The 19,128-nt window shown below is 39.8% G+C and overlaps 1 long non-coding RNA gene across 3 annotated transcripts in view; it reads left to right on the forward strand.

Annotated features, from left to right (window-relative positions):
* The window catches only part of LOC138157113 (uncharacterized), a 128,281-nt gene that overhangs the window by 98,932 nt on the left and 10,221 nt on the right, over nt 1-19,128 (forward strand). Inside the window, exons 3-4 of one of the 3 annotated variants that reach the window (XR_011167299.1) lie at nt 8,254-8,360; nt 11,895-11,971. This is a non-coding gene — a long non-coding RNA (uncharacterized lncRNA). Of the gene's footprint in view, nt 1-8,253; nt 8,361-11,894; nt 14,463-19,128 lie in introns of those variants that run through there. The other 2 variants (XR_011167297.1, XR_011167298.1) reach the window with 2 other exon arrangements.

Below are 19,128 nucleotides of genomic sequence, written 5' to 3' on the forward strand. Positions count from 1 at the left end.
CTCTCTCTCTCTCTCTCTCTCTCTCTCTCTCTCTAACACACACACTCTCTCTCCCTCCCTCTCGTCCTCTCCTTTTCCTTCCCCTTCTCTCTCTTCTCCCCCTCCCCCACCCCCACCCCAAGTCCATTACTTCCCTGCCTTGGCAGAAAAGACAGTTGCTAGGTGTGTCATTGTCAATAAATCAGAATAAGGAAATGCTAAAAGCGCCAGAAGCTCTTTAAACTTTGATGAAGGCTTTTAGTTACATTTTTAAACTTACACTCAGAACTGGAATTTTTTCTTTTTTCCTTCTCTCTCTCTCTTTTTAATTGTATCTCCTTCCTAGCAATATGTCCTAGTACATGTCCAGCAGGATCCCCTTTTCACAAAGCATTGGGACCCACGTGGCATTTTAGGTGCCACTGGAAGATCTAAGCAGCCAAAAGGGCACAAGGAAAACTTGGTTAGGACATATATAAGAATATGTGAGATATTATTTAGGGTCAGACCAATGGACCTTTGAACCTGCCTTCTATCTCTGACTGAGGCAAAAGGGATAGTTATGGTGAATCCCAGAGGTAATAGGGATCCACTTGAGTTTATTGAGGAGGGGAAAAGTGATGGTCAGACCTAGACTTTGGGAAAATCGCTTTAGTGGCTGGGTGGAGGATGGTCTGGAGTGAGGAAGAGGGTCAGGTAAGAAGACCAAATATGATGCTACTGTAACAATCCCAGAGAGAAATGATGATCTGAAATAGGGTGTGGGTTATGTGAATGCTGAGGTGAGGACAGATATAAGATATATGTAGAGAGATAAAAATGACAAGATTTTGCAAGTGTTTTGATTTGGGAGGTGAGAGTGATGAATCAAGGATGATACTGAAATTGTGTACCTGGGTGTCTGGAATTATGATAATGCCTTTGCCCTTAATAGGGAAGTTCAGAAAAGGAGGGGAGTTTGGGAGGGAGACGTAATTAGTTCTATTTTGGATATATCAAACTTGAGATCCCTCTGGAAGAGCCCAGAGAGACTGAATGATTAAATGATTTGTCCAAAGTCTTATAGGTGGGAGGTACAAGAGGAGAATTTGAACCCATATCCTCTGATTTTGGAATCCAGGATTCTTCCTCTTGGAAGAATGCCTCATGACTTTTAACCCTTTGCAAATCTCTCATTCCAGAAAGGGCTGGGTGTTCTCCAAGATCTTTTTCAATGCCAAGATCCTAGATTCTGCAAACCAATTTTCTAGTTTTAGCTTGCATAAAATGGTGATAACAGAAAGTGTGGTGTCCCTACATTGGGGCCTGCAAGCAAGGAATCTTAGTGTGGATCTCGGTGTCCCTGCTTCCTAGCAACATCATCTCAGATCAATGAAAAGAGCCTTACTCTGGAGTCAAAAGACCTGGGTTCAATTGCCACCTTTGGTGATCATTAACTGTGTGAACTTGTGTGCCATTTAGTCTCCTTCAGCTATAAAACAAGTGGGTTAGGCTTTGATATTCTCTGACAGCCTTTCTTGCTTCAGACTGATGACATTGGGAGCAAGTCACTTTGCTGAGGTATTAGTTTCCTCATCATACTTGTCCTGCCTGTCTCAGATATACCTTAGAAGGGTTAAATGGCACAATATTGTGAAAGCATTTTGTAAAGTGCAAACCACTATATATGAGTGTCTTCCTCCTAGAACTGTTTTCCATTGATGTTTCTTTCTAGCTTCTGGAGGGTTCGCTGGTTCTATGATTCTGGGGTGAAGTGAACAAGTCTGTATCCACCTTTTGGTGGTGGTGGTGGTAGAGTCAACTGGGGTTAAGTGACTTGGCCAGGATCACACAGCTAGCATAAGTGTCTGAAGCTGGCTTTGAACTCAGGTCCTCCTAACTCCGGGGCCAGTGCTCTATTCACTGCACCACCTACCTGATGAATTTGTAAACCCTATTCCTACCTCCACAAACATTGTCTTTACAGACTAAAGAGACCACAACATTCCAATCTACTATAGTTAGGAATATAGTGATGATATAACTAATTCCAATATAACTAGTATGAAAAATTCAAGCTGACTTTCAAGGGAGGGAGATTCTTATAGTCTACCACGTGACAGAAAAGGCAAACTTTCTTACAAGATGGAACCTATTAAGAAGGAGGGAAACGAAATTGAGCATAATTAGATTATCCTTGTGTGAAGTGAACAACTTCTTTTCTCAGTGACTTTTCCATACCTCAGACATGAGTGTGGACCTGGTCACACCTCTAGGAGTCACTGTGGCCAGTGCAGTCACTTGTCACTATGGCCAGTGGCGAGCTTGAGGTAACTCATGGATGGATGGTCACGGTCGTATGGCATCAGAACGCTTCTGAGTTAGATGGGAAATCATGCCAAAACAACCAGGATATATTTTTCTATAAATTTTTATTAGCTGATGTGAGTCTTAAAGGACTAAAAGAATGAATATGTGAAGTAATTCACTGATTGAAAAAGTCTTTGTTGTGCTCTTGTCCAATGCCCAGCACTGTGCTACTTCCAGAGTGGGGATATAAGAGGAGAAGCAGTGTGCCCTCAGGAGCTCCCCACTCAGGTGAAGAGTCAAAGCTCATCCACTTGCTATAGTGAAGAAGCAGTAAAAGGCAGATGCCAAGTCAGGGCAGCTGGGTGACTGGTGTGAAGATAAATGGACTTGGAGCTAGGACGTCTGAAGTGCTAGTAGCAGTTCACTGAACCCTCCTCAGCCTCAGTTCCCTCATCTGTGAAATCGGGATAAAAATAGGACCTACTTCCCAGAGCTGTTGTGTAGATCCATTGAGAGAGGGCATATAAAGCACTTTTCTAACCTGAGAGGACTATATAAAAGCTAGCTATTATTGTTATTATTATTATGGTATGGTTGAATAAATGCTGGAGGAGTTTGGAGGGGGAGAGAAAGTGACTGCTGTGGTTGTTGATCTTTGGAATCAGAAATGTGAGAATACAGAGATCAATGCCAAAGCCCAAAGCGGCTTTGAGGGGGTGGGGGATAATTGGAAAGACTACGGGCTATGGAGTAAGAGAACATAGATTCAAATTCTGCCTCTGACACATAATGCCTACATGACTTTGAGCAAGCCTTTAACCTTCCTTGGGCCTCAGTTTCCTCATTTGTAAAATGGGAGCAGGGTCGGACTTGAGAGTCCTTCTAGATCTGGATTTATGATCTTATAAAAACATCTTATGAACTATTTGGTCTCATAGACTGTCTACACAGCATGCACAATGTCTGAAGAATTGAAGCAATTTTATCTAACTTGATATGGGCATCTAGAGCATTCTAACACTGTCTTTCTTTCCAACCCTAAATCAATGAATTAGTGAGTTCACTCCTCCAGGAGTTTCTAATTAGGTCTTTTAGGTTATGATTATACATAAATTTAAACCATTCAAACCAAACTACAACCCCCAAATTGGGTTGGTTTCTTTCTTTTTGGGGGGGTGGGTTTTTTATTTTTGTTTATTTGAATAAGTTCCCTAGATGCTTCCTGTCAAAGTGAGTTTAGGGGCCTGAGCTATCCAGGTATTTGCTCTACTCCTGTAATTGATAGAGAATAAGTCAACAACCTCACTGAATACCTTTTCTTTTTGGAAACAATTATATTGTAAGGCCATTCCCCTAAATTCCAAAGTCGTGGACTGCCATGATTGTCTTCGTATCATTTCCTTTCCAAATCAGAGGTGTCCTGGTGCCACTGGACAATGACCATCCATGACAATTGCCCTCACCACCACTGGACATGGTGAAAAGTCAGCTCATCAAACTACCTTGCCCAGGCCCATGACACATCCATGTTTGAGACTTGAAAACCTCACTCAGAAAAGAAGTCATCTACATCCAGAGATAATTTAATTATGCTCAATATGGTTTGCTCCTTCTTAATATGCTACATCTTGTAAAATTCTCGCTGCAGAGAAAGTTTGCCTTTGCTGTCACTTTGTAGACTCTAAGAAAAAGGTTTGTAAGTAAAATATCAATTTTACAATTATTCTGTCAAGTCCTAATTAAAAAAATTATTTATACATTATATGTTATGGAATTAGTTCCCCTGTAGAGACCTGGAATTAGTGATTAAGAAGTGAGCGTCAGGCAGGGTGGCAGTGGTGGAGATTCTGAAATGCCGTTGCCAAAGTAGGCTCCTCATCTTCCCAGATAACAGCATCCCCTGGCACCCACCCTGCCACCCAAAAATCTCTCCTAGGACTCCCCAAACAGGCAATCTTTGCACAGACAGCCTGAGGGGCAGCTCATCATTTTTGGATGCAAGGGGCTAGTTTTCTGTCCATGCTTTCCATCTGCAGGGCCATGGGAGCTTTGGGCTACATCACAGTGATAGCTAGAACACTAGTCAGCTTCTAGTTGTTTCTGGAAATCAATCCTGGGAAGGGCCTGCATCTTAACCACGTCCAAAATGCAGAACTGAAACAGCTGAGAATCTCTGTGAGATATGTTGACTCTTCAAGATCCATCCAGCTGTTTGTCCCTGGTTGGACACAGCTGGGGACTCCTGAGCTGCTACCAGAAAATACACATGTCTGTAATGACCCCAATCGTTATGATGGAGATAGCAGTGAAAGATTACTACATTCTTTCCTACTCTATCCACTCTACTGAATCTCCCGACAAAAACCAAGTGAGTAAGTGCGAAGCTATTTCCAAGGCTGGGACAAAGTGAACTAAAGTGGGATGGAGTCCCATTTTCAACAGAGTCGGGTTAGGCTGAAAACATAATCTGTATGGCAAAAACAGACACATGCAGAAAACAAAACATTATGCTCATTAGCCAGACTGACCCAGGCTGGCCACCCAAGTTGTTTGAATTCACCAGCTAACTATTCACTCTTCCCCCACTCTGACTTTGGCTTCTCATCTTTTGGTCCCACCCCTGTCCATTCCCACCTTTGCAAAGCACAGGCTTGGGAGACGACCTGAAAACCAGGACGTTTCCCTTTCCTTGTCTTTGAAGTTGGAGTATCTGGGTTTGAATCCCATCTTTACCATTTATACCCTCTGTGACCTTGGGCAATTCCCTCACCATCTTTATGGCTCAGATTCCTCAGCTGTAAAATGAGAGAGTTTGGAGTAACTCTCCAAGGTCACTTCGAGAACTAATTCTGGGGAATCAGTTTTCATGAAAGGATTGGAGGAGGAAGAATTTGAGACCAAAATGAGATCTGGGGATGGGGTGAGAATTTCTCAAATCAATACTTTCTTCATTGAATCTGATAACAAGAAGGGGCCTTACAAATCATAATAATTCATATGTACTTATGTATTTAAGAGTTTATGAGATCATCTTGTTCAGCCACCACTCTAATTTTACAGACAAGGAAACTGAGGCCTGGAGAGGGGAACAGACTACACCAGGTCATAGAGTAAATAAATGATGGAGTCAGGTCCTCTGACCCTGGCTCCAGGTCTCAGCATTCTCTGATGCTTCCTTCTGAACGATGATGTCACTTGGTGATGTTTTGAGGTTTCTCTCTAGAACAGAGCCTTCTAACCACAAAGAGGAGAGTGAAAGCTTCGGTTCAGTTCTACCATCAATCCTTCAGATTGGAATGCTAAAACCAATTATCCTTGTTGGACCAGTCTGTTCTGCTGTTCCCCAAATCACAGCTTGTGTATTTATTTTATTTATCTGAGGCTGGGGAAACTTTCCTACCCTGCCCTCAGTCCTGGTTTACTGATGAAACTTTGATAATATCCCCAGAGTCAGCACAAGGTGGTCAAGGAAGGGCCATGGACATTATGCTGTTACTTTCCTGGGGTGCTAAGAGGTCTCAATACTAGCTACATATGTGCATATATGTATATGTGCACACATATGCTTGACACATCATAGATTCATAGATTTATAGCTGAAGGAGACCTCAGAGATGAGCTAGGCCAAGTCTCCCCATTTACATATGAGGAAACTGAAGCCCAGAAAGGGGAAGGGATTTATTTAAGATCACAAAGGGAATTAGTAGCAACTGGGGAATCAAATGAGAAGACTGGAGACCATGTCATATGAAAGTATTTGGAATGTTTAGCCTGCAGAATAGAAGACCAGGGTAGAGGTGGGGGAGTATTATCACATACTTAAAGGGCTGTCATGAAATAGGGATTAGATTTGTTCTGCTTGGACTAGGGGTGGGAAATCTGTGGCCTAGACCCACCCCTGGCCTAGACCCACCCCTAGCCAAGACTCAGAGGAGGATGATGATGATGATGATGAAAACTATGAAAGGCAGCATGATAAAATTAATAGATAACGAGTCTTGGGAGTTGGGAAGGCCTGGGTTCAAGTCCAGTCTCTGAAATATACTATGTGACCAGAGTAAGTCACTTAACTTCTCAGTGCAGAGTAACCCATCTGCATTGGGGGAGTTCACCGTAATGTTAAAATCATAATTCTAGACAACAATAACACGCTTAGGATTACTCCAGAAGTTATGAATGCTTAGAAAGAGAGACATCCAGGTGGCATACTGGAGTGAGCAATGGATCTAGAGTCAGGAAGACACAAATAATCCAACCTCAGATACTTGCTAGCTGTGTGACACTGTGCAAGTCACTTAAGTTCTGTTTGCTTCAGTTTCCTCAACTGTCAACTGGGGATAACACTAGCACTTACCTTCCATGGTGGTTGTGAGTATCAAGAAAGATAACATTTATTAAGTGCAGAACACAGTACCCAGTACATAATAGGCACTATATAATGCTAGCTATTATTAGCTATTAAAAATCCATCCAACTAACAACATGTATTAAGTACTTAGTAGATGCCAAACATGTAAGTGCAAGCAACACATGTTGCCTTCCTGTTAGATTATAAACTCCTTGAGAATAAGACATGATTCACCTTTGTCTTTGAATCCCCAGTCCTTGGTGCAGTGCTTGGCACATAGCAAGAACTTAATAAAGGCTTATAAAGCATTTATCATATATGTAAATGCACACACATGTATACATGCATGTACATATGTGTGTGCATACATGTACATACATCCAGTGGTGGCTATGCTGGAAGGGGGGGGCACTCAAGGTACAGACACTAGATAAGAGGTTATTTTAATAGTACAGAAGAGAGTTGATGAAGACCAAACTAATGTGGTAGGTGTGTGAGTGATGAGGAAATGTATACAAGAGAGATTATGGGGATAAACAACAATTTTTGGCAGATGAATGGATGAGTAAATTGAGGGAGAATGAGGCATTAAGGCTAGCACTAAGGTTGTGAATTGGAGAGAGTGGAATAGTGTTGTCCTTAATAGTTATAGGAAAGTTTGAAAGAGGGGTAGATTTGAGAGTAAAGATGATGAATTGTGCTTTAAAAATATCGAATTTTCGATGTCTATAAGACATCTAGGTCAAAATGTCCAATAGGAAGCTCATGGTTTGAGACTAGAGCTGAGGAGAGAGAATGAATATACAGGTCTGGGATTCCTCTGTACAGATATGGTATTTGAACCCATGCGAGCTAACGAGGTCACCAAATGAAATAGAAAACAATATATAGGGGCAGCCAGGTGGCTCAGCGAGTAAGAGCACCGGCTCCAGTGTCAGGATGACCTGGATCAAATCCAGGCTCAGATACTCAGCACCACACCCAGAAATGACCGGCTGTGTAACCTTGAGCAAGTTACTTAACCCCTATTGCTTAAAAAGAAAGAAAGAAAGAAAACAATATATAGGCTAAGGAGAAAAAAAGTTTTGCCCCAAATCCTAGGAATACAAAAAGAAATCCATTATTGATTCAGTGATCATTGAATAGCCCATTCAAAAGTACTAACATTTAGACTATATTGATTCTCATAAAGCCTTCGACTCAGTTCCTCACTAATGTCCTGTGCAACAAATATATAAAAGTGACTCAAGGACTATGTTACTGATATTGTATTTGATGTCTTCATAGAAGACTTAAAAACGTTTCTCCACTTAAAACACACTACCAACATAATAGTGTTAAGAAAGGTTTATGTAAAACTTGGTAGCTTTCATGAAGACATCTTAAGCCCACTATGTTTTACTTAGGCCAGAACTATTATTATCTCTCCTAAACAGACCTGAGTATGACTTTTCAAGACAAAACACCATATTAGTCACTTGATATTCTTAGGTGACATCAAGTTATATGTTTCCACTAAGGAAAAGCATCAAATAGTTTCTTCCCTTCACAGTGCTTCACACAATACCTGGTACATTATTGGCACTTGATTGATACTCATTAATTTTATTTCATTTCATCTTGTGGAAACTTTTCAGAACAGTATAAAAATGTCTTTTGGACTAGAAAGAGGAAATGTCTTAATCAAGGAAGAATAGAAAAAGGATGCCTTAATCTGGACGTCAACTTGAACTAGAGGATAAAGGTAATTTATACAAATACTTGGTCTCCTCCAGGTAACATACATTGAGCCTAGACTATCAAGGTGAAAGCTCATGCTATCCACATTAAGAGACTCACTGGCAACCTGAATTCAAAGCTTAATGGGAAGAACATATTTGTAGCAATTAACACCTATGTGAGATCATTCTTAACGCATACTTTCAGTATAGTAAAATAGATGACAACTGATGTCGATGTCCAAACAAATATGTGTATGATGCTAATGAAACATCTTTCTAAGCAATTCCTATCACCAAGGCAGCTATAGAAACACTAACACTTCCTTATCAAAGAGAAGGAAGACAGTTGGTAGGTGTTTTCAGAGCACACAATAAATAGGCTAAAATTTTATACAGATACGTTTAGAAGAAGCAGGCATTGCTTCTCTGTAAAAGCTGACAAGTAGATGTCATTGGATTTGCCAAATGTAGCTGAAAGTGGTTTATCTCTGGATGGAGCCGATGGAAAGTCTAAGATGTGCGAGTGAAATCAGAAGGTTCTCTGTGGGCTATGTCCCCATGAACTAAACCAATCTATGTCACCAAAGTAGTGTAGAATAAATGAATGAATCATGTGGATTTGTTTGTGAAAATGGACAGGTTTATGATAGTGATTCAGAATTAGGTCTTTACCATCAGGAACCAGAGAAAAGTTATCCTTAAAGAACCCAGACTAATTGATTAATATGGATTATACAATAGAATAATGGGAGCTGTACAACATACCACTATCATTGGGGTTATCATTTTTGGGGGGTCATAGATTCCTTTGATTGTAGAATACCATGAACTATTTCTCAAAATAATGTTTTTAAATGCCTAAAATAAAATATAAAGGACAAAAAAAGTAAGTCAATTATATTGGAAAAGTTATCTTTTTATTTATCTATTTCTATATATTAAAAAAATACAAGGTCAAGTATTCCAGGATAAGAACCCCTGCACTAAAGGTTGAAAAAAATTAGCATCTTCTGGATACCTGGAAAGACTTGATTTTACACCAGAAGTTTGCCATCCTTTATAAATTAGCAGATGGCAAATCCCCATACTACAAATGAAAACCCTGAAATATCCTCGAGAATTCAACAAATAAACTGTGCTGGAAATTAAGCATCATTATAGACAGAACTGTTGTCTACAACCATCTGAACATACAAAAGATCCATAAAAATTTAAGAACAATGCTTTTAATAGATGTCACCATACCAAATACTCAATCTCCAACACATATTCCTTAGAGTTAAATTTTGGCCATCAGAGGGATTCCTGTGTAAAGCATCTCTTCCCATGAGTTCCAAATGCCTGTGTCACTAAGGAACTCTTGGTAAAGGTCATATTTAAATTAACCAGTAGAGTGATATGAAAAGAGTGCTTAACTCAAGTTCAGAGGATCTGTGTTCAAATTCTGGCCCTGCCACTTATTATGTCTGTGACCTTGATCAAATCATTTTGCTTTTCTGAGACTCAGTTTTCTCAGCTGGAAATAGGAGGGAGATTGAATTAGATGACATGAACATCTTTCCCAGTCCTAAATCTCTGATTCTATGACTAGACTTCAAATGAACATTTCTTAGGTTCTCACCTCCCTCCTCCCTCCAATGAAAGGTGGAACAATATTCTTAGAACAGTGAACAGTTCTTTTCAAAAGGCCTAATATTTTCTAATTTCGTGAAAGAGCCCAGCTCGGAGGACTTACCCAGGAGTACCCTAGCCCCATTTAGCTCCTATTTGAAGAATTGATAATTTCTCCCCATATTTAGAAGGTGCCAGATTCACGGTGATAAATGGCCAGTATTCTTTGCAATGTTTAATGGCAAACCCAGATCCAAGAGGAACCGTCGCCAGATGGCACGTGTATGATTCCTGGAATATGGCTTTCAGAGAAACCACAAACCTGGAGGAGTGAATGCTGTTCCAGATGCATTAACTCATAATCCCCAGGAAGAAAACATTTCAAATGAAGGAAGAGGAGGAATCTGTTCTTGACGAGCCCTAATAGCCCTGGTTAATCCTCATCCTGGTGAAAGGTACTTGCTTACAAGTATGGAAAAACTTCATCAAAGTCAGCAAGAGGGACCAAATATACACACACACAATTACCGCAGAGAGCAGCAGCTCAGCAACTAGCTTAGTGTTATAGATTGTGTTGGGGCTCTGTGCAAGGCCCCCTTGGAGCAGTCGGGACCATCAGGAATCCCATCCTGGCCTAGCTGCTCCTTATTTCCAGGAAGGCAGCAGTAAACTTTGTCTAATACTGCTGTAGAGACTATATGACTGAAACTGCCTGGCTCAGACTAAGGGCTTAATAAATGCTTGTTGACTGGCTAAGTGGAGATGGGATGGTAACTTACTACCTACTATTTAGCTTTTTGGTTCTATTCATTCATTCATTCACTGTGCAGTCACTGATTGTCTGCCCAAGGTGCAGATCAGGACGGCCCTTTTGTAAAGCATCCTTTCCTATGAGCTACATCCCTTCTTTGTCAGCTGGGGAATTATTAGGACCAGGGAAGATGCCGTTAGGGCAAACTGGGTGGGAGGTAATAGAGATTAATTTTCCTTGGGTTTATTTCCTAGAACAAGTCAGACACATCTAGGAAGTAGCAGGAAAATCCAGGATTAACAGCCCTAAATGAAGAGTTTAGAGGCCTGGACTCTTTTTCTAGTCCCCCACCCCATCTCACCCCCCCATCTTTTATAGATGATTTTCTTTGTGGTCTTAGGTTAGGGTTAGAGAACCTTGGACTCTTTGTGCCTTAGTTTCCCTGTCTATAGATGAGAGAAGATTCCCTACCTGTGCTTTTGGTGTGTGCTGAGACAAAACGAGAAAATTCATTCTTCATGCTTTAAGCTTCTTGGAGGAGGGTGATACATAAATTCAAGGTGTTATTATTAGAGAGCAAGAAATTGGTTCCATGCTAATTAAACTCACACCTTACCATTTTATACATCCCGACACTGCACCATGACAATCTGACATGTTACAGAAAAGGGAGAATTCTCCACAAAAACACAAGACAAGATGACTTCTCTGCACAACGCCAACATTGCAACGAGGTGTCTGTAATCCCCCCCACTTCCTTCCCCCCTCCCCCAATCCAATCTGAATTAAGATATTTCCAGGAGAAGCTGATGGAGCTCTGAGCTCTTTACAAGGCATTCACTGTTTTCTGAGAGTGTTAAGAAGTTGTCAAACCTGGGTCATGTAGGTGAAGATTTAGTGAGACAACCAACAAAGTTTTCTCAGTTGTTGTGTGCTGCCCCCACTTACTTAAATGCCTATTGTGCGCATGCGAGGGGAAAAAATGTAATTTTTTCAACGATAGCTTTATCACTCCTTTGGGGACTAGACATTGACCTAGTAGGAGGCCACTGCCAGTCATGGCTTCTGGGGAGATGGTCACTTTTATGAGGGGGGACCAACTCGAGGAGACTGAATGCCAGCTCTATTGATGCTATTATCCTATTTTAAGAGGAGATTGTGGGAGAATAGGACCAATTTTTTTTTCTTGTTTCAGGGCCAAAGAAGAGAATAACCACGGATGGTAATGGAGCTGTCACAGAGGAGAGAGAAGTGGAAATTCATGGTTCTCTTGTGAGGCAAAGACATCTGTGTTATTGTACCCTAAGCCAATAGTTTTTAAAACAAAGTCATAAAACAAGCTACTGTATATAACAGGGATGGAAAATATGTGGAGCTTTTCTCCACCCTTTACAGGTTTCTGAAAAGAAAAAAAAATTAGACCAATGACTTAGAGTGAAAGAAGTATGAACTGCCAGCAGGAGGGTGCATAGATCCCACCTTCCAAAGGAACAGGGACAGCTTGTGCTACGGGGAATGGAATAACCAAACCCATGTCAGAGGTAACGTCAATGAGGAGGCAACAGGAAGGGCGCAGCATGTCTTTGTAACCTCTGGTGACTCAAGCCAGGATAGGAGTGATGAGAGGTGGCTCCCCTCCTCCACCATTCTATTGTCCTGATTCCAAACTTTGGATTCCTGTCTGGGGGCCTGGGGGCCAGACTCCTGCACCACTGTGGGGTGCTCCATAAATGTTTGTTTATTAATTTTTTAGTTATTCTAAGGCATTCCAACTAGTAGACAGAAAAGACATTGTCGTGGAAAGAAAACTGGATTTAAAGGTAGAGGATGTGACTTTCAACCTGGAATTGCTAGTTAGCAAATTGGTGAGCTTAGAAAAATCACTTATCTCTCTACCCCTTGTTTCTCTTATTTATAAAATGAAGGGGTCAGACTGCATGATCATTAATATCCCTTCTAGTTTTAAAAACTGTCAGGGATCTAAAATCAGGATCTGTGGTTCTGATGAGATAGAGAATTCAATTCAATCTTCCAATTGAAAAACAATGTTGAAAATCGCCCCCTAATTTAAAAAAATTAGACCAGATCAGGAATCTGAATTACAGAAGGATTACTTTGGGTTGTGTGAAACCCACTGTCAGCCCTGTCCCAGACAAGTTCTGTAGCCCCTTGTCTCTATATGAATAGCTCATGGCATTACTAAGTCTATATGGAGAGAAACAGATATTGTAAAAGTAGAATTGCAAATAAGTCAGTGTTATTGTCTTGAAACATGAGATTTATGTTTGAAATTACTGGGCTAAAAGAAGATATCTGGTCAGTGTGGTTTGGATACAGTCTAACTTCAAGGGCAGGATATGCTAAATCAGATTTTGTGATCTCATCTTGTTGCATGAATCTGAATACACTGACTTGAGAATAAAAGCCCAGAAGGGTTAAGTAAGTTGACCATGGTCACAAAGGAATTAAATGGGAAAGGTGAAACTTGAACTCAGATCCTCTGACTCTAAATCCCATGTACTTTTTTATAGTACCAGGCTACTCCATAAACCAGTCAGTTTGTTTTCAAAACAGATTTTCATAATCATAGAATAGTTTAGGTGGATCTAGTCATCTAGTCTTACCCCCTGATTTTACATATGATGAAGCCCAAGGATTTGGCCATGGTTGCATGATTATAAGTGGTAGACTAGAACTCCAGGTCTTTGGTCTCCAACTGCAATTCTCATCTATGCCTTATTTCCTTCCTACACTTACCTCACTGTCTAGGATGCTTGTTTAGGATCTTTCAAGGAATTCTTTCCCATTCTCTCTCCTTTGAATACAATACAGATATTTAAAATGAAATGCCAACAAAGTCCTATCCAACATAAATGGTTTATTATATTATTATATCTCCCATGCCTCCCCAAAAGGAATCTTGTTTTCTGCCCCTATGTTTGAAGGACAATAACTTTTTGTAACCTTCATCTCACTTCCTACTTCATTCATGATAGTTCCATTGAGCACTGAGATGTCATAAAATCACCACAGTAATTATCCATGGCATTCACAAGGTTGGTTTATAAGCCATGGAAGAAATTATCTATCCTTACAGTGATGGAGGATGAAGTTGTCTTCTCAGGGGAGAAGCCCTCTGATTGAATAATGAGACCAAGAGCATGTTCTTCCATGCTTTCTGGCTCTAGGAAAGACTGAGAGATATATGGTAGAGGAAGGGAGAGTACAGTTTAAGGATTCAAGATCCCTCTTTTCTCCTGGGGTGCCAACAATTCTTCTGACCAAACTCAATGAATCTCATCTGATTCTTTTGGAATTCTCTATTGTTTGACTACATTGGATGTTAATATTCTAACAAAAATATTTTTTTTCTAACAAAAATATTAATGCAGCCATTTGTTAGGGAAATTTTTATTTCAAAATCACTACTTCATTGTCTTATTTTCCCTTCTTTTCTTTGACTTTCAGGGAAATGTCTTCCTTCCTTCCCTCCTACATTTTCTTCTTCCTTCCTTCCCTTCTACTTTTCCTCCTTCCTTCTATTTCCTTCCTTCTTCCTTCCTTCCTTCTTCCTTCCTTCCTTTCTTCTTTCCTTCCTTTCTTCCTTCTTTCCTTCCTTCCTTCCTTCCTTCCTTCCTTCCTTCCTTTCTTTCTTTCTTTCTTTCTTTCTTTCTTTCTTTCTTTCTTTCTTTCTTTCTTTCTTTCTTTCTTTCTTTCTTTCTTTCTTTCTTTCTTTCTTTCTTTCTTTCTTTCTTTCTTTCTTCTTCCTTCCTCCTTTCCAATTCTATCTGTTCTCTCTGTGTGTCTCTTTCTATATCTCTGCCTCTGTCTCTCTCTTCTCCTGTTTTTGGATTGAGGAAGTCTGGTACTGTGGAAAGAACAGTGAACTAAAAAGTGTTGGTAAAGTTAAGATTGTGGATTTTAGATTATATCTAGATCTGGTTAGTATAGATTTTAACTATAAAATACAGGTCTTCTAACTCTCCCTGTGACCCCAAGCAAATAACTTAATTTTTATGATCCTTAGTTTCCTCACCCGTGAAATAGAGAGAGTAGTATTTGCCTTGTCTATGTCTCCAGGATGCTGTGAGATTAAAATAAGATTACAATACTAAAAAAAAAATCCCCCCAAAAACCCCACTTTAAAACTCTTTTACATACATAGAAACAAAACCAAATGCTCAATTTATTCCATTTGAATCCCAACTCTAATTTTTTACTCTTTGTGTGACCTTGGGCAATTCATTTAAACTTGTAGGACCCCTCAGTTTCCTCCTAAAATGTAGGGATTGGATGGAAAGCCTCCAAGTTCACTTCCAGCTTTGAATTTATGACTCTCAATAGAAAGTATTGTATCAAAAACTTCTGAAAGTCAGGGTCTATTTTGCTTTTATCTTTGTATCCTCAGTAGGATATGTGATTTTGTTTTACCTTCACATATCACAATGGGACATAAGATCTCATTGTATCAATTGTTTGTTGATTATGGAAGAACATTTAGTTTGGTAGAATAAAATATTTCTCTACGTGCTTTTCCAACAAGATGTCTCCAGTACACACACCAAAATTGATCAAAAGTCCTTGGAATATATAACAACAAAACAACCCTTTTCAATAGACTCTCTAATAGCAAACATCAGACAATACATAAAATAAGGAAGGATATGCTCACAAAACAATGGGAGAGATCCAATACAGAATTAAGGTCAAAGAGAGATTCCCTATGGATAGTGAGGCCTTCCAGATGCTCCTGTTTGCAGATGGCATCTTGCTAATTATATCAAGCTCCAGAACATTGCAGGGTCTCTTGGAAGAGATATGTAATAATTAAAGCTATTTAACCATCAAAACAATCTGACCATCCACAAGGGAAAACCAAATGGATGGAGAAGACCTATCACCTAGATTTCAGTGTATATTTGGACTGAAAACTTATAGAGCTTTTTCATTTGTAATATACCTATCTGAAACACATCACACAGATGGATAATAAATTGGGATCAGAATTGAAGAGGAAGAAAAGAGTGGACTGGATTGCCTCCAAGAAATGGTTACACTTCTTTATTGACCCCAAGCTTCTCATGAAAGCAAAGTTCCACTGATTTAATACCAAATTATCAATGTTTACTTATTGTATGGCAGGAAGACATGGAATACAACTTTTTTGTTGTTGTTGAGTTGATTGAGGTTAAGTGACTTGGCCAGGGTCACATAGCTAGTAAGTATCTGAGGCTGGATTTGAACTCAGGTCTTCCTGACTCCAAGGCCAGCGCTCTATTTACTGTACTGTCTAGTTGCTTGAAATACAACTATTTTTGAAGGATGAAAAATGAATAGCACATAGAAAGAAATGGAAAGATATGAATATGTTGCCACATGTAATTAATGAAGAAGGAAGGAAACGTATTTATTAAGTGATTATTATGTGCTAGGTACTATACTTAGTGCTTTACATATGTTATCTTATTTAATCCTAGCCTGAGAGTTAGGTGCTATCATTGTTCCCATTTTGCACAGTTGAGGAAATTGAGGCAGACAGAATTAAATGGCTTGCTCAGGTTTAGATAGCTGGTAAATGTCTGAGCTCAAGTCTTCCTGACTCCAGGCCCTTTGCAATATACATTGTGCTGCCTAGTTGTCTCTATAATTCCAAAGAACAGAAATAAAAGTTATCATCAAGTAATTGTCTGATATGAAGACAAGATGTCCTGGCCATCGATAGGGGGAAGGGCCTATCACATTGAGCTGGGAGCCTAGTGCAGTTCCCCCCTGAGCCACACAGTTCTGGCCCCAGGGAGGCCCCAACCAGCAGCAGTCAGAGCATACTTCAGGAGAGTGAATCACCAGCAGCTGTGGTGGTTTCCATACTTCTCAACCCATAAACGCCAAAGACAAAGTAAAAGATCAGTGTGGAACTTTGTTGGAACAGGGGGGCGGGGACAGAAGAGCAAGGTCTGGCCCCTGCCCTGGAGGCCAGAAGCAGGGGGAGGTGTGGCAGGCCACGGCTGCTTCCAGAGTTCCAGGGCCTGCAGATCATAGGGGCACTAAGCAACCATTCACAGGGTAATCACTCTTGCTCTGACCTGCTTGGATCTGGATCCCTGTCTTGGCTGGTGGTCCTGGGATTAGTGGCCAGTGAGCTAGAGCTTGTGAGGACTGCAGAGAAGGTGCCTATCTAATAGCTCCAGCAACTGTGAAAACCCCAGTGATTTGGGACAAAGCCCTCTCAATTCTGGAAGCAGAGTTCTACCGTGGCAAAGGGCTCAAAAGTCAAGTAATTGGCTGGCAAGATGAGCAAGCAGTGGAAACACAAACAGCCCATAGAATTTGGGGACAAAAAGGATTAAGGAATGGAGCAGGAGGAAGATAGTGAAGTCATAACTCCTGCATCAAAAGCCTCCAAGAAAAATATAAACTTGTTACAGGCCATGGAGAAGTTCAAGAAAGATTTTAAAAATCAAGTAAGAGAAGTGGAGGAAAAATTGGGAAAAGAAATGAGAATGATGGAAGAAAATCATGAAAAGTGAGTCAACAGTCTGTTAAAGGAGACCCAAAAATACACTGAAGAAAATAACACCTTAAAAATAGACTAACTGAAATGACAAAAGAGGCCCAAAAAGCCAGTAAATGCTTTAAAAAGCCAAATTTGCTAGATGGAAAAGGAATTTCAAAAAGACACTGAAGATAATAACTCCTTCAAAATTAGATTGGAGCAATTGGAAGTTAATGACTTTATGAGAAATAAAGATACTATAAAACAGATCCAAACTAATGAAAAAATAGAAGGCAATATGAAATATCTCATTGGAAAAACCACTGACCTGGAAAATAGATCCAGGAGAGATAATTAAAAAATTATTGGACTGCCTGAAAGCCATGATAAAAAAAGAAGCCTAGACACCACCTTTCAAGAAATTATCAAGCAAAATTGCCTTGATGTTCTAGAACCAGAGGGCAAAATAGAAATTGAAAGAATTCACTGATCATCTCTTTAAAAAGATCCTAAAAAGAAAACTCCTAGGAATAATATAGCTAAATTCCAGAGTTCCCAGGTCAAGGAGAAAATACTGCAAGCAGTCAGGAAAAAACAATTTGAGCATTGTGGAAACACAATCAGGATAACACAAGACCTAGCAGCTTCTACATTAAGGGATCGAAGGGCATGGAATATGATATTCCGGAGGTCAAAGGAGCTAGGACTAAAACCAAGAATCACCTACCCAGCAAAACTGAGTATAATGCTACAGGGGAAAATATGGTCATTCAATGAAACAGAGGATTTTCAAGCATTCTTGATGAAAAAATAAAACAGAGCTAAACAGAAAATTTGACTTTCAAATATGAGAAGCATGAGAAGGTAAACAGGAAAAAAAATTATAAGGAACTGATTAAAGTTTAACTATTTACATTTCTACATAGAAAAACAATAATTGTAACTCGTAAGACTCTTCTCAGTATGAGAATAGTTGAAAGGAATATATGTGTAGATATATACATATACATACATATATGTATGTATAGAAGGGTGTATGTGTATATAAATATATATGTGAGTGTGGGCATATGTATGTTCATGTATACATAGAGGGCACAGAATTAGTTGAATATGAAGGGATGATATCAAAAACAAAATTAAGGAGTGAGAGAGGAATTTATTGGGAGAAGGAGAAAGGGAGAGATAGACTAGGGTAAATTATCTCATATTAAAGAGGCAAGAGAACACTTACAGTGGAGGGGAAGATCAGGAAGGTGGAAGGGAATGGGACAACCTTACTCTCATTGAATTTGGCTTAAGGAGGGAATAACATACACACTCATTTGGGTATCTTACCATACAGGAAAATAAGGGGGTAGGGGATAAGAAGGGGCATGATAGAAGGGAGGACAGATTGGGGGAGAGGACAGTTAGAAGCAAATATTTTTGAAAAAGGATAGGGTCAAAGGAGAAAATAGAATGGGGGGGCAGGATAGGATGGATGGAAATATAGTTAATCTTTCACAATATAACAACTATGGAAATTATTTGGGTAACTACACATGTACAACCTGTATTGAATTGCTTATCTTCCCAGTGCAGGTGAGTGAGTAGGGAAGAAGGGAAAAAATCTGGATCTCATAGTTTTAAAAACAAATCTTTTTTTAAATTGGGTTTTTTTTACATGCAACTGGGAAATAAGATATATAGGCACTGGGGTATAGAAATCCATCTTGCCCTACTAGAAAGTTAGGGGGTGATGGCAGAGGATATAAAAGAGAACAGATTGGGGGAGGGGGTATTCAGTAGGCTTGCTATTTTTGGGTGGGGGTAGGGGAAAGACAGGGAGAAAAAATTGTAACTCAAAATCTTGTGGAAATGAATGTTGAAAACTAAAAATAAATTAATTAATTTAAGAAAAAAAGATGGGCTGGCCATGTGGTGAATGACAGGT

Source organism: Petaurus breviceps, unplaced genomic scaffold (genome assembly GCF_028583685.1).
Source record: "Petaurus breviceps papuanus isolate PSGF00001 unplaced genomic scaffold, PetGlider_PUasm1.0 171, whole genome shotgun sequence".
NCBI lineage: Eukaryota > Metazoa > Chordata > Mammalia > Diprotodontia > Petauridae > Petaurus > Petaurus breviceps.